The sequence below is a fragment of the Propithecus coquereli genome, unplaced genomic scaffold, assembly GCF_000956105.1.
Source record: "Propithecus coquereli isolate 6110/MARCELLA unplaced genomic scaffold, Pcoq_1.0 Scaffold156, whole genome shotgun sequence".
Taxonomy (NCBI): Eukaryota; Metazoa; Chordata; class Mammalia; order Primates; family Indriidae; genus Propithecus; species Propithecus coquereli.
The window spans coordinates 4,985,423-4,998,027 of NW_012140080.1; the positions used below are offsets into that span (position 1 = coordinate 4,985,423).

The window sequence follows — 12,605 nt, forward strand, 5'->3', positions numbered from 1 at the left end:
TCAAATGATAACATTAATAATAATAAAATAAATAAAAATCACTTCCCAAAATAAAATAACACACATTCAAGACACCAGACAAGGAGACCAATTCTGGAAAAAAACACTGGACTAGATATCAAAAGACCGGAGATCTAGTTACTAACTCTGTGTTCTTAACCAAGTCATTACACCTTTCTGACCTCAGCTTTCTCCTTGAGCAAGAGAATTAAACAAGGTAACGGATTGCTTTGTAACACATATAAATTGGTATGACTGTGGCCAGAGTCCGTTTTTATCTGCTTCTAAGAACAGATCCAGGATGTTGTAGAGAACTGCAGAAAAAATGTCCTGTTCATAATGCATTTATTTGGTTACAAAAACATCAGGGCATTTAATAATGTACTATGAAATAGGCTCTGACAAACTCTGATTGACAGAGACTGGCTGTCTTGACCCGGTTAACGGGAAATGCCCTGGGTCCGGCCCCACAGCTCACAGATCGTGCAGGTTCACGGCTTCTACTCCCAAGAGCCCAAAGCCAAGAATGAATTCGGGGAAATCACCCAGTGAGACGCTCCCCCACAATCCAGAGATACCAGGCCTCCCAGCGGTGTAACAGAAAGAGCTCTGAAATAGGCATAAGGGGTTCTGGGGTGATTTTGAGTAAGTCTCTTAACTTCCCAGTAATTCAGTACCAGCAAAATGAAGGAATTCCGACTTTAAAATCTTCATGCTCTACCACTCTATGAGATTGTGTTAACAAAGTATTTTGAAGATTTGGAGTCATTTTTCTGTTCTTTCCCTCTAAACTTGAAATAACCATTGTAGCATTTGGCCTCTTGGATTATCTTGGCCTCCTGAACCCCAGAAACCACCCACCCTCTACCTTACCTCTGTTGTCCTAAGTCAACACAGGCCATCTTCAGAGGAGGGACAGATTTATTTAGACCCCATGCCACTACGGTTTAGAAAAATTTGGATTTATCCAGAACAAGATAGGGATTTTCATAAGCACCCACAATTTAGCTTTTAAATTTCAAAGTTTGTTATTTGACATCTGAAATTTGGGGTGGTGAATTCCTCAAGTCTCTCCATTTGTTTTTCACTCAGGGCCTCCTGGGTCTAATACAATGGCTATCATCACGCATTCCAAAACGACCTCCCCATTTTAAACCTGTCCCAGGGTACCTGTTTTCACAGATGGAGAAAAATCTAGAAAACATCTACTCCTGTTGTCTGCTGGAAAGCAGCTCTTAGAACCTACTGGGCAGCCCAGGTTCCCAAACCACCCTGGGACCATCTCAAAGTGAGATATGTCATAGAAGCATTAAATTCACATACATTAATAAAGTTTATTGTTTTAAAACCTGCTTTATGATTTTCTTTTTAATTTTACTCTCTAACCTTAGAAACAAAAGAAGGTCTACATCTAATACCCATGGGTAATTTTAATTTTATCATTTTTGTCAAGTCTCAAAAGTAATAATGAATAAAGCAGAGCCCTTGTTGACATGAAGTTTATCTCTTGCTAATGAAAAGTAAACAAAAGAAGGTCTACATCTAATACCCATGGGTAATTTTAATTTTATCATTTTTGTCAAGTCTCAAAAGTAGTAATGAATAAAGCAGAGCCCTTGTTGACATGAAATTTATCTCTTGCTAATGAAAAGTACGTAAATTTATTTGGGCCCGCAAGAACATTGACTGTAAGAGAGAAAGATGCCCAGGCAGAAGGGTACTTAAAGGCATTTGGCCTGAGTTAGAATGTTTTTAAAGCTCCTTGTCTTTTGTTGCTTGCAAATAAGATCTTCAGATTTTCTGCATTACCAGAGTTTCTTTCTGGATGTTTTCACCAGGGTGGGAGAAAAGGGTGGAGTGTTTGCAAGAAGGTGGGAGGAAGGAGAGCTATTTTCTCACTCAGCTGAGAATGAGTTGCCTTTTGATCTTTCTCCCAGGCAGAACACAGCCACAGCAGCCACTGAGTAGGTGATTTCTAACAAATTCGTACTTCCAGTTGATCTGCAGTGACTGCTGTACTTACACTGACTTCCAGGACCCTCTCCTGTCGCCCTTCCTGGTCTTTGGCCCATCTCATGGCTAATCCTTCCCTGTCCGGCTCTCACTGTAAGAGTATCCTGCGTGACTCAGTTCTGAGACTCACCCACTCTATGGCTTTAAAAACAGTCAATCGGAATTGATTCCCACTGGATGTCTTCAGCCTTGACCTCCCTGCTGAGCTTGGGTGTTCCTACCCCTCTGCCCTCCTGATTCCTGCATCTGTACATGCCTAATAGCATCTCAAATGTATTAATACCATGTCCAGAGCAGAACTCCTGACCCTCCAAAGTCATATGTAATCCCAGTCTTCGTCATCACAGTTAATAGCAACAGCATTTACCCACTCGATCAGGTCAAAGATGCAGAGTCATCCTGGAGTCTGCCTTTTCCTAGCTCCATAGTGCTGCTGGCTCTGTCCTCTTCTCGCCCACCTTCTGGTACCAGCCTCCGTCACTGCTCATCCAGACTATTGCAAAATCTCTGAACTGTTCCCTAAACTTGAATTCTTTCCTTCTGACAATCTGTTGTCCACCATATAGCAGTTAATATAATTTTCTTAAAATAAGAATTGGATTATGCTAGTCCCTTCCTTAGACTTTCCAATGGCTTCTCTCAGCAATTAAAATAAAACAGAGGCTGTTTATGGTGTGACTTGCAAGATTCCCCCTGCCTCTCCCAGGTTATCTCTTTACCTCCTCCCTCTCCTTCCCTCCACAGCCTTCTTTGGTTCCATGTGTGGAGCACAGCAATTTCCTTCCCGCCTTTTTATGCAGGTTGTCCTCTGGGCACACTCTTCCCCAGATCCAAACGTGGCTCCCTCTCATTGGTCAAATCTCGGGTAAAATGTCATTTCTTTGGAGAGGACTTTCCTGAACACTCTTATCTAAAACACTTCGCCACATCCAACACTCCATCTCATCACCGTGTTTTATTTTCTTTGTAGCAATTTTCTCTATCCAAAATTATTTATTTGCTTGTTTGCTTGCTTATTATCTCTTTCTACCCATTGGAATGCTGGCTCCCTGAGGTCTGAGATCATATTTGTTTTGTTTTCTTTTGTGTCTCTGAAACAAGGACTTAGCAGCATCCTTGTACCAAATTGCTTTCCCCATCATCTTCTGCCCTGGTGTCTCAAAGACCATCATAAGAACTTAGGACTTTGGGTTTCCTTGAGTTCTCAGCATATACAGTGGGAAAAATTTGCCTTGATCAGTTTAAGTCTTTTGTGAGATGACTTGAAATCAGTAAGAACAAAAGGCAATGTAGAGAGAAGGAAAGGGGAGATGAGAGAGAAGCAAAAGGATCTCAATTTTGCTGAGTTTTGGCTGGGCCAAGAGATATCAGGTAACACCAAATAGCCTGTGTTAAAATAACAGAAACTTTGACAAATTAAGACAGAACTGCCTCAGACTGAGTTATAGGGCCTTCTAGGCTCACAACCACCTAACCTTGCAAAATGGTGCTACGCTGGGCAACTGTGCACCGTGGATACAATTTCAGTTTGTGATAAAGGCACACATATGCTCATGTGCACAACGGCAACACAGATTTGAGACGAGGAAGACTCTGGGTTTGCCCATAAGAAGTCAACACCAGGAACATTTTCCCACCAAATGGAAAAGGCAATTTACTGGCAGTTATAGATTATTTATTTCTGAAAGTACCCAGAACTTTAAAGAGGATTATTGCCTTCAAATGATTCCATTCAGAGACTTGTGTCATTAATATTATGATAATCGATATCTTTTCATTCTCCAAATCTTAGACGCTCTCCTCTTCTGTCAACACAAAGCTTCTCTGAGTAAGGGGATGTAAAAACTGGAATAGCTGTCACAATGAGAGAGGCTTGGTGGCCCTAGGCTAGAAGCGAGTAAGTGACCAAAGAGCTGCATAGGAGGCCTCTTTGCTTTTGTCACAACCATCATTATTTTTCATGTTCACTGACTGTTGCCTCTTCCCCTGTATCTACACATGGATTAATGCATTATCATTATTATTATTTCTCCAGACATTCAGCACCTACCAAGTTTTTTCATTTTGTATATTCCCTGGGCTTGTGTGTGGGATGTCTGTTTCAATAGCTGCTTCCGTGGTACTGTGACATTATTAATATGACAAAGAGTTGGTCAAACAAATTCTATAAGGTGTGTCATTGTAATTCAGACACTTAATTCCCGCTTAGCAATAGATACAGCCCTTGATGACTCACAGGTCGTGATCCTCATTCTCCTCCATCGCTCACGCTTGTTTTTGAGTCTGTGGATAGACGGGCACTTTCTCCTCTCAAGTACTACAGCACTTCATAAGGTTAAAAATTAAAGACTTTTGAAAATGTTCTTAACATCTTTTGGGAAGTGTGATGGATAAAGAACTCCAGAGAAAGAAACCCAGTGCAGAACTCTGTGGCATTCATTAGTATCCAGAGCCAAGGCCACTGTGGATGTTGAACTAAAGTTCAAGAAAATAACCAAGTTATGCCAGAGTTGTGGACTAGTACCCTACAATAGACCCTTCGGTTACCGCTAATATTCCTTCCCCCTCCCCAGTGCATTCTCCCTGTGGTTGTCACCTTAGGAGACTAGGAATATTGCAAAATAAACATCTGGAAACCTTGATAGTAAACAGAGAAGACAAATGTCTTGCAAAACTAGCCACAGGTCAGGAAACCCTAATCTTATCAGGGGTCCTGGAGACCACAGTTCCATAGACTGTTCAGATGGGTGTTGTTACTGTGAACACGTATGTTTTCTTTCCATCCATTGTAGGCATCCTGTTTTGAAAAAGCCACTCACTATAGCCAATTTTTAAAGGCTTGATCATTTTAGGACAGATCACGCTATACTTTTTACCTTAAAAAATAAGTGGTTAAAGGAAAGCACAGCTCCTTTAGAGCACGAACACCAAGAAAATACACATGTATTTATATTTATTTTCATTTACTTCTTCAATTTAATTTATTTATTTATAAAATCCCTATGGCTATAGGATGACTGCCTAGAATCAGTCTTTCTTGAAGTGTGGTCTGTGGATCACTAGCATCAAAATGTCTGAGGAGTTTTGCTTAAAAATACATATTCTTGGGCTCCATCTCAACCTACACAATCTCTAAGGTAATACCTAGAAATCTACATTTTAATCTGTTCCCCTGAGATTCTTAGGCACACCTCTGAGAACCACCGAGTTAGAAAACGGCCTGTGTCTGATGGTTAGAGTGCCAGGCCCTGGGTCAGCTTTCAAGGCATTGAGAAACTTTTTTTTTTTTTTTTAGAATAAATATTGTAGAAGAGAAATTCGTTTCTATGTATCTGCTTTTCTTTACCTATAAAAGAGCATAGATTGAAGTTTAATACAAAGAGGGTTATGCTTTTTCTCTTGGGGGTTTTAATCTGGGGTCCATGATTAAAAGGAGGAGTCACAGTCTTCATTAGAGTCTCAAAGAGAGAAAGGGATGTTCCGATACCAGCTTAAAAACATGCTTTCCAGTTTGGTGTTAAAAGAAAGGAATTGGGCACTGGGATTGGCCCAGACAGTGCTTGAATCTCACTTTCCTTCTCATTTCTGTTAATGAAGGAGAAATTCTCAAGTTTGTGAAGAATGTGAAATTTGGCATCTTTTACTCCCAAATCTAAAGAACCCCTTGGACATCATAATATCTACTTTTCCTCTTATAGGGATGGAGAAGACCAGACTAAGTTATTTATAAATCATATACTACTACACTTCTAGAAAGAAAGAAACTTACATCAATGCATTTGAAACAGTCACTATGATCATTTTCTTAAAGGTTAGAGGCAAATTTCAGCATTGGGCAGGATTAACTGCACCTTTCTATCTGGGATTCTGGTGTAAGCACAGAAACCACAGTCATGTACGGGCCTGAGAGGGACAGTAGAATGTGGAAGTGGGTTTGGAAACCAAAATATTATGTCAGCAGTTTTCTCTTTCATTTATTCTCCCTTATCAAAACCAAGTTTTTAACTCAGGGGCCCAGTTAATAAAAACATAGATAATTTCATTTAGAAGGCCCAAGAGCTTCATGTTTGGGGTTTAAAAAAAAAAGGAAAAAACTTCTTCTCATCCCCTCCAGGCAAAAGTGTTGGAGGGCTAATTCTCCTTGCAGAAACCCTCTTAATAAATCAGTGCTGGTGAACTTCTCTGCTCGGTGTAAGGGAAGGTCAGTTATTAAATACACACCAAGCCCTACAGCTGGAATCTTTGTGAAAAGCAATGAAACCACAAACACAATTCCCTTGTTTAAGCCTGCCTTTTTATTTCTAATACCTTCAAAACCTCTTCAAATTCATTCTTACTTTTGTAGCTTTTTTTTTTTCATTTAAACACATTTAATAATGCAAACAGCCAGCAGAGTATATTTTCAGGGATATGATTCAGAAAAGTAAGTAATCCTTTTCAGAAGGCCTTTCTGTGCAATTGCAAAGTATTTGCAGGGGTTGAGAAAGGAACATCTAGAAAGAAGACACTGTAGTGTTTTGAATTTATAATGTGCAAAGGGACAGCATTTTTCACTGATTATAAAAGTCCCAGTGAACTGCTTTTCCAGATAAAAAGTGACGGTCGGGTTCCGGCAGGTGCACATTTTCCCCCACGTGAAATGGGCAGACCCACGGAGACAGACGGAACCTCGGAAACCCACGGCCGCCGAGGCAGAGCTGTGGGTGTTGACTTAGCAGGGTTGGTTCAGAGTGTGGCCCCAGATGGGACCAAGGTGTAAAGGGGAGGTAGCAAAGGCCAGGTGAGTGGTGTGAGGCCCAAGGAAGGGAAGCGACCCTCTGTATTTCCTACTTTTTGATTTTATGCCTCTACTCCAATCCTCGTCCCTTGGAAAATCTCTCTGATCAGAATCGTGAAGCTCATAGACCTTCTTCTTCCCACATTTCCCATGCTGATTGCCAGGACCAGGAACACTGCTTGCTTCTGGGCACATGTATTAATCCAGGTCACGAGGAACACCTGGATCGTAAAAGGTGTTAGTGCATGGGTACAAAACAGCGAGGTGAGATGTTGTGGTCACATCCCTGACTTTGGTATCAGCCGACTTTTAGTTCAAATCTCAGCTCATGGTGGCTAATGATCATGGCACATGTATGTCTTAAAATACAAAAGAAAAAATATTACTTTCCATAAATTCTGACAGACAGGATATAGAAGCTGTCATCTTGATGTTTCACACAAACAACAAATATAGTGGGGAAAAAGGGAAAAATAGAATGGAATACTAAAAGACATGGAATTGAGAAGAAGGAAAGATTGATCAAAGGTGACACTCCAAGGAAGAGTCCAGTGTGTTGCAGGCATCATCTTCCATGCCCCTACCTGGCCAGGTAGGCCCAGAGCTTCACCCGATATTATGCTACTAATCCTACCAGTGCTTATGAAGACACAGAGAGTAGTAAGTCATCGCCCACGAGGGCCTGGACTGGGGGGACAAATGAGACCCCTGTGACCCAGCACTTTAGGGGGAGCTCATCTCAGGGTTGGACGTGGCCGACCTCCCTCTGAGAGTCACAGCCTCCTTAAATTCTGCACCCCACATGCCTCACTTGCTTCAACTTGGACTGGCCCAGTCACCACCCTTGGTCTAAGGGGAAAGTGGGAATTTGCTAGGTTACCTTCTTTAACAAGGTTCCCCACAGAGCCTGCGGGAGAGGCCTCTTTCTGTCTCTTCATCTCTCCCACCTCTCCCAACCACAACTGCTCTGAGCCATCCTGGTCTTGGCTCCACTCAACACCAGAACACGAATTCAGTGCAGTCAGACAATGTCATTGGTTCTGATCCTGTATCAATTTCTACCTACAAAAGTTTGGACCTCTTGTCCACTGACATTTTTTATGGTTTTTTTTTTTTAATTTTAATTTTTTTTTTTTTTTTTTTTTGAGACAGGATCTTGCTCTGTCCCCCGGGCTGAGCAGTAGCACCGTCATAGCTCACTGCAGCCTCGAACTCCTGAGCCCAAGTGATCCTCCTGCCTTAGCCTGCTGAGTAGCTGGGACTACAGGTGTTCGCTACCATGCCTGGATAATTTTTCTTTATTCTTTTTCTAGAGATGAAGTCATCCCATGTTGACCAAGCTGGTCTCCAACTGCTGGCCTCAAATGATCCTCCCTCCCTTGGCCACCCGAGTTGCTGGAATTACAGGTGTGAGCCACTGTGCCCAGCCTCAGGCACATTTCTTGAGGACCTACTATGTGTGGGCCAGGTGCTAGGTGCTAAGGGTGTGGAGATCAATAGGCACAGTCTCTGCCCCATAAGAAGCTCATGGCTACAGTGGGAGATAAGCATGAAAACAGGTATTTTCCATAACTTGCTTATTGCTGGCATAGAATCTGGTCCAGGGTGCTAAGAGAGCACAGAGAAATGGGCAGTCCTACTCCAACCTGGTAGATCATGGAGATCATGGAAAACATAGTGCCTGAGCTGAGAAGTGTATTCATTCATTCTGTCATTCATTTACTCAACAAATAGTCATTAAGTGTCAACTGCCTTTCAGACTTTGTGGTAGGTTCGAGTGATACATTAACACCCACATTTTAAGGATGAAGTGGAAGTTAGGGGAAAAAGAAACCCAACAACTATGAATAGGCAGAGTTGATGATAATATTTTAGTGCTAATGAAAGGGCTCTCATAACCTCGTAGTATCTATTCCTTAGGCTTCCTGCTGCCTCCATATTAGAGATTCATTCCTTTGTCTTAGATATATTCAGCATTGCCACATGAGTGAATTGCAAATAGATTTGGACACAAGAAAGGCCAGTGAGATGCCTGAGGGTATTTGGTGCCAGGTTGGGGTATAGGAGCTGCAGTATGTACAATACCAAGGACAGACCACTCCCTCATCTTCTCCCTGGGAACATGTGGAGCTAACTTTAGCAGGCCCAACTATGTGAGCCGGCTAATCGTGCTTGCACGGGGTTTAGGATGCATGCTACACCAGGTCACCCAAACAGCCCCTCACCCTCTGTCCACTGTGAAAACACAGGACACCCAAGTCGAAGGGAATGTTGAATGACACCATGTGGGTGTGCAGTGGTCTGTGACCGGAAGGTTCGCTGGAAGCAATTTGCAAAGGAGGCCTTAGAAAACCACCTGGATGGTTATTGTAAATTAAAAAAGGAAGAGATGCCACTTTTTTTCTGAATAATTTTTAATACTAGGTTTATGGCTGGGTACATGTGATAGTCATTACAGCTTATTTAACTCTGAAATTATCTGGCCCCTCAAACTCCACTGGGACTGTAGGAGTCATGGGTTAAATTTTAAAAACCATGTCTGAAAGAAGATGATATGCTTTTCCTGGAGGAAAATAAATTCAGACTTAAAAGTCAGCTCTCTCTAGGAAGGATCGTTATTGTTTCTTATATTTGCTGTGTTTTCCATGGTGTGTCTGAGCTCAGAAATTCACCCAGGCACACAAAAAGTCTCCTCTAGTCAGCTATTGGGCCCTTCAGTCCCTGCAATCCAAGTCGTGCCTTTTCTATTGGGTTGTTTTGGAGATAATCCAAAAGCATTCCGAACTCTGAGCTCAAATCTCAGAGGTTTCCACTTCTTCGGAGCCGAACATGTCATCAGGAGCTGAGAGTATGTGAGTTACACCAAACATCTGCGAGTACCCACCACCCTCTCCCCAAGGATGACACGCTCCGCAAAGGAGGGTGTCGTAAGCATTTCTGAGCGAGCCAGCTAATCTGGAGGCCTAGCCTATTGGCCGGGGGCTACTTCTAAGAAGGCTCCCACTGGAATTACAGCATCTCACAACTTCTATCTACAAAGCCCCCTTCTTCAGAGGAGCAGCTAGGACATAGAGGGACAGGGGATGGGGAGTGGTGTGAGGCAACAAGAAGGCCAAATGGGTGAAAAGGAAGCCCTTGAGTTGGAGGGGAATTTCCTTTTGGGAACAGAGTATTCTCTCTCATTAGAGAGAGAAAGAAGGAAATTTAAGTTTTTAAGTTTGAATTTATTTTCCTCCAGGAAAAGCATATCATCTTCTTTCAGACATGGTTTTTAAAATGGAAGGAAAATCAGAAAGCAGGGTTTTCTTTTCGAGTGGGGAGCCACTTAGCAGCCCGTGAAAAGCCTGATCTGGAAGTGGCAGAGGGAATACTTACGTTCCAGCCAACAAGTGCAAATGTAAATATTCAGACCCTTGAACTCTGAAATTGATTTCGACTCAGACAGGCACTCCAAAGAGGTTTTATCGGGATGTCAGTGTGTTCTGGCACATCGGTGGCTTAATGGCATCATCATCACCATGAGGTGCAGTCAGACATTCTGGGTCCTTGGAGTTTGTCTGGCTTCCAGAAGCACCAGACCCACTAGCCAGGCACATCACTCCCTGATCAGAGGCACACATGCCACCTTCGAACCTCTTGGCCCCTTTCTCCTCCAGGCAGGAGCGGTGGTGCTGGGGTGTCTCCTTGGAGGTCTGTGCCTGGCTTTGGCCAAAGCTATCATCTCCTCTTACCAAGCAAGGCACAGGAAAGCTACCATTACATAATCTTTACCTACAGCATAGGGCCTTCTGCCTATGACACTGAAAAACACCTAGGGCCTGTTATCTCAGGGCTTAACCCAGCCCCTGTGATGTGGTCTAAGAAAAATCCTAGGGAGAGCATTCTCCCATTGAATTTACAGGAAGATGCAAATTTGGAAAACTCCACCACATATCCATTTTGATATACACCTACCATAAAGGAAACACTGGAATAGGAAAACTAAGGTTGGGGGAGTTCCGTGGAGGGCAGAGAAGGGAAAGTGAAGGCCCTTAGCTTTATAGCAACCAAGATGGTCCATGGCTCATTTCAGAAGGAGAAAGTTTATGCAAAATCTTGAAGTGTAAAGGCTTGCAGGAGCTATTGAAAATTTTGTTTCATTTATTCCCCACGGCAGAAGAAAAATCAATGGCTGCTCAGCGAGTCAGACGTAAATGAGTTATACAGGCCTCTGACATGGCGGACCAAACTTTATAACAACCACATTTACCGCTGTCAGGCCACGGGCTTCAGTGGCGCCAGCTGTAATTATGGCTGATCACCTCTAATTCAGAGCTGCCTGCCTTGATAAAGGTGTCACTGGGAGGCAGGGTGGCATCAATTGAGGGTGTCATGCCAGAGGGCAGCCTGCTGGGGAAAGCTCTTCCCCCCCCCGTTGGGCATTTTAACTCTTCACCCTGAGTACGGTGATACTCCCCAAAGCTGTGATTTAAATTCCAGTGGATGCAGATTAACATCCCTGACCTCCAGGAGCAGATATCTTTAATAAGCTAAGAGACATCTCCAAAAACAGAGTTTAGAAGTCAAGATCCTCTCTGCTTTGCAACATGCAAAGAGACAGATATTTGTATCACCTACCTGATTCACTGGCTACAGAGCAATTAAGGGCAATCGATTGTAGCAAAAGCTGTGATCATTTTTGAAAAAAAAAATTGCAGCCCTATGCCTTGCTTCTGCTTTTGTGGCATTTAAAAAAAAATCCTAGTGAACTTCCCATTTTTTAAAATTACTTTTTTCTTTTTGAAGGAGACACGAAGGGTGAGGGGAAATAGAAAAGTGAGAGAAGATGGGGTTAAAAAGTCCTGCTAATAAAGCAGCTGAGTGTCTAGACTGTTCTAGGTAGAGTCCTGCGTGGGGAGGTGTGAAGGGAATTCAGCAATTACAAGGGCTTCGCTGTCATTTGTGAAGGATAATGTTTGGCTGCCCCCACCCACTGCCCCGCCCCCCGGGGCTGTTTTTCCTCACTCTGTAATTAAAAAAGAGACGTACAGGGTTTGTTCTCCCTGTATCCTCTTTAAACTCACAGACAGCCCCTCCCGCACCAGCACACCCCTCCAGCAGGTTGAGGAAGGGGTAGCCCATCTTTCATATTGTGGAGGAACATGTTTTTATTTCCTCTTCTTTGGACGGTTCACCTGAGAGCGGGGTGCTAATCTCGGAAAGGCAAGCTTTGTGTTTTGCGGCCAGGGTCCTTTTCCTTTAGCACATAAAGGAGCGGCCAGCAGGGGCCAGCGGAGAAGTGACTGTGATTTCACAGCCCTGGGCGCGTGTTTGGACCAGAAGTGGTTTTGCCCTTGCTGACAGGGAGGTCAGATGCGAGAACTCTCTGGAGGGGTGGTGGTTGGCACTCGGCAACAGAAAATCCCATCCAGCTCCAGGAAAAAAGGGCCCTGGGCAATGGAAACCCTGTCACCTGGTTCTGAACTAAAGCCCGGGCTGCTCACCGTGTTGGTTTTTCAGACTCAGTCCTTCCAACCTGCTCCCTCGCTCCCCGCTTCTCCACCTCTACACGTGTCTCAGCATTATTTCCCGTTCTCCAAACACTTTTTTAAACCAGCATTTTGTTTTGTTATCAGAACCAGTGGACCCCTGCCTGCAGAAGTCCCTGTCCCTCCCTGAGCTCTCCGATGGCAGCTGTAGGGCCATCCCCGGCGGCACTGTTTCCCCTTCTGTTTACCGGTTTCTAAGGGCAATTGCACCAGGCAGACTCCCTGAGCCTGGAACTCGGCCTGGGGCTGTTTTGGTTACATTGAAGTTTTTGCTTCAGTTCTGCCAG

General features: G+C 43.5%; 1 protein-coding gene across 4 annotated transcripts in view; it reads left to right on the top strand.

Moving 5' to 3' along the window:
* LOC105807372 (cyclic AMP-responsive element-binding protein 5) overlaps positions 1 to 12,605 on the top strand; it is a 381,115-nt gene that overhangs the window by 245,686 nt on the left and 122,824 nt on the right. The gene's annotated exons all lie outside the window — the stretch shown is intronic.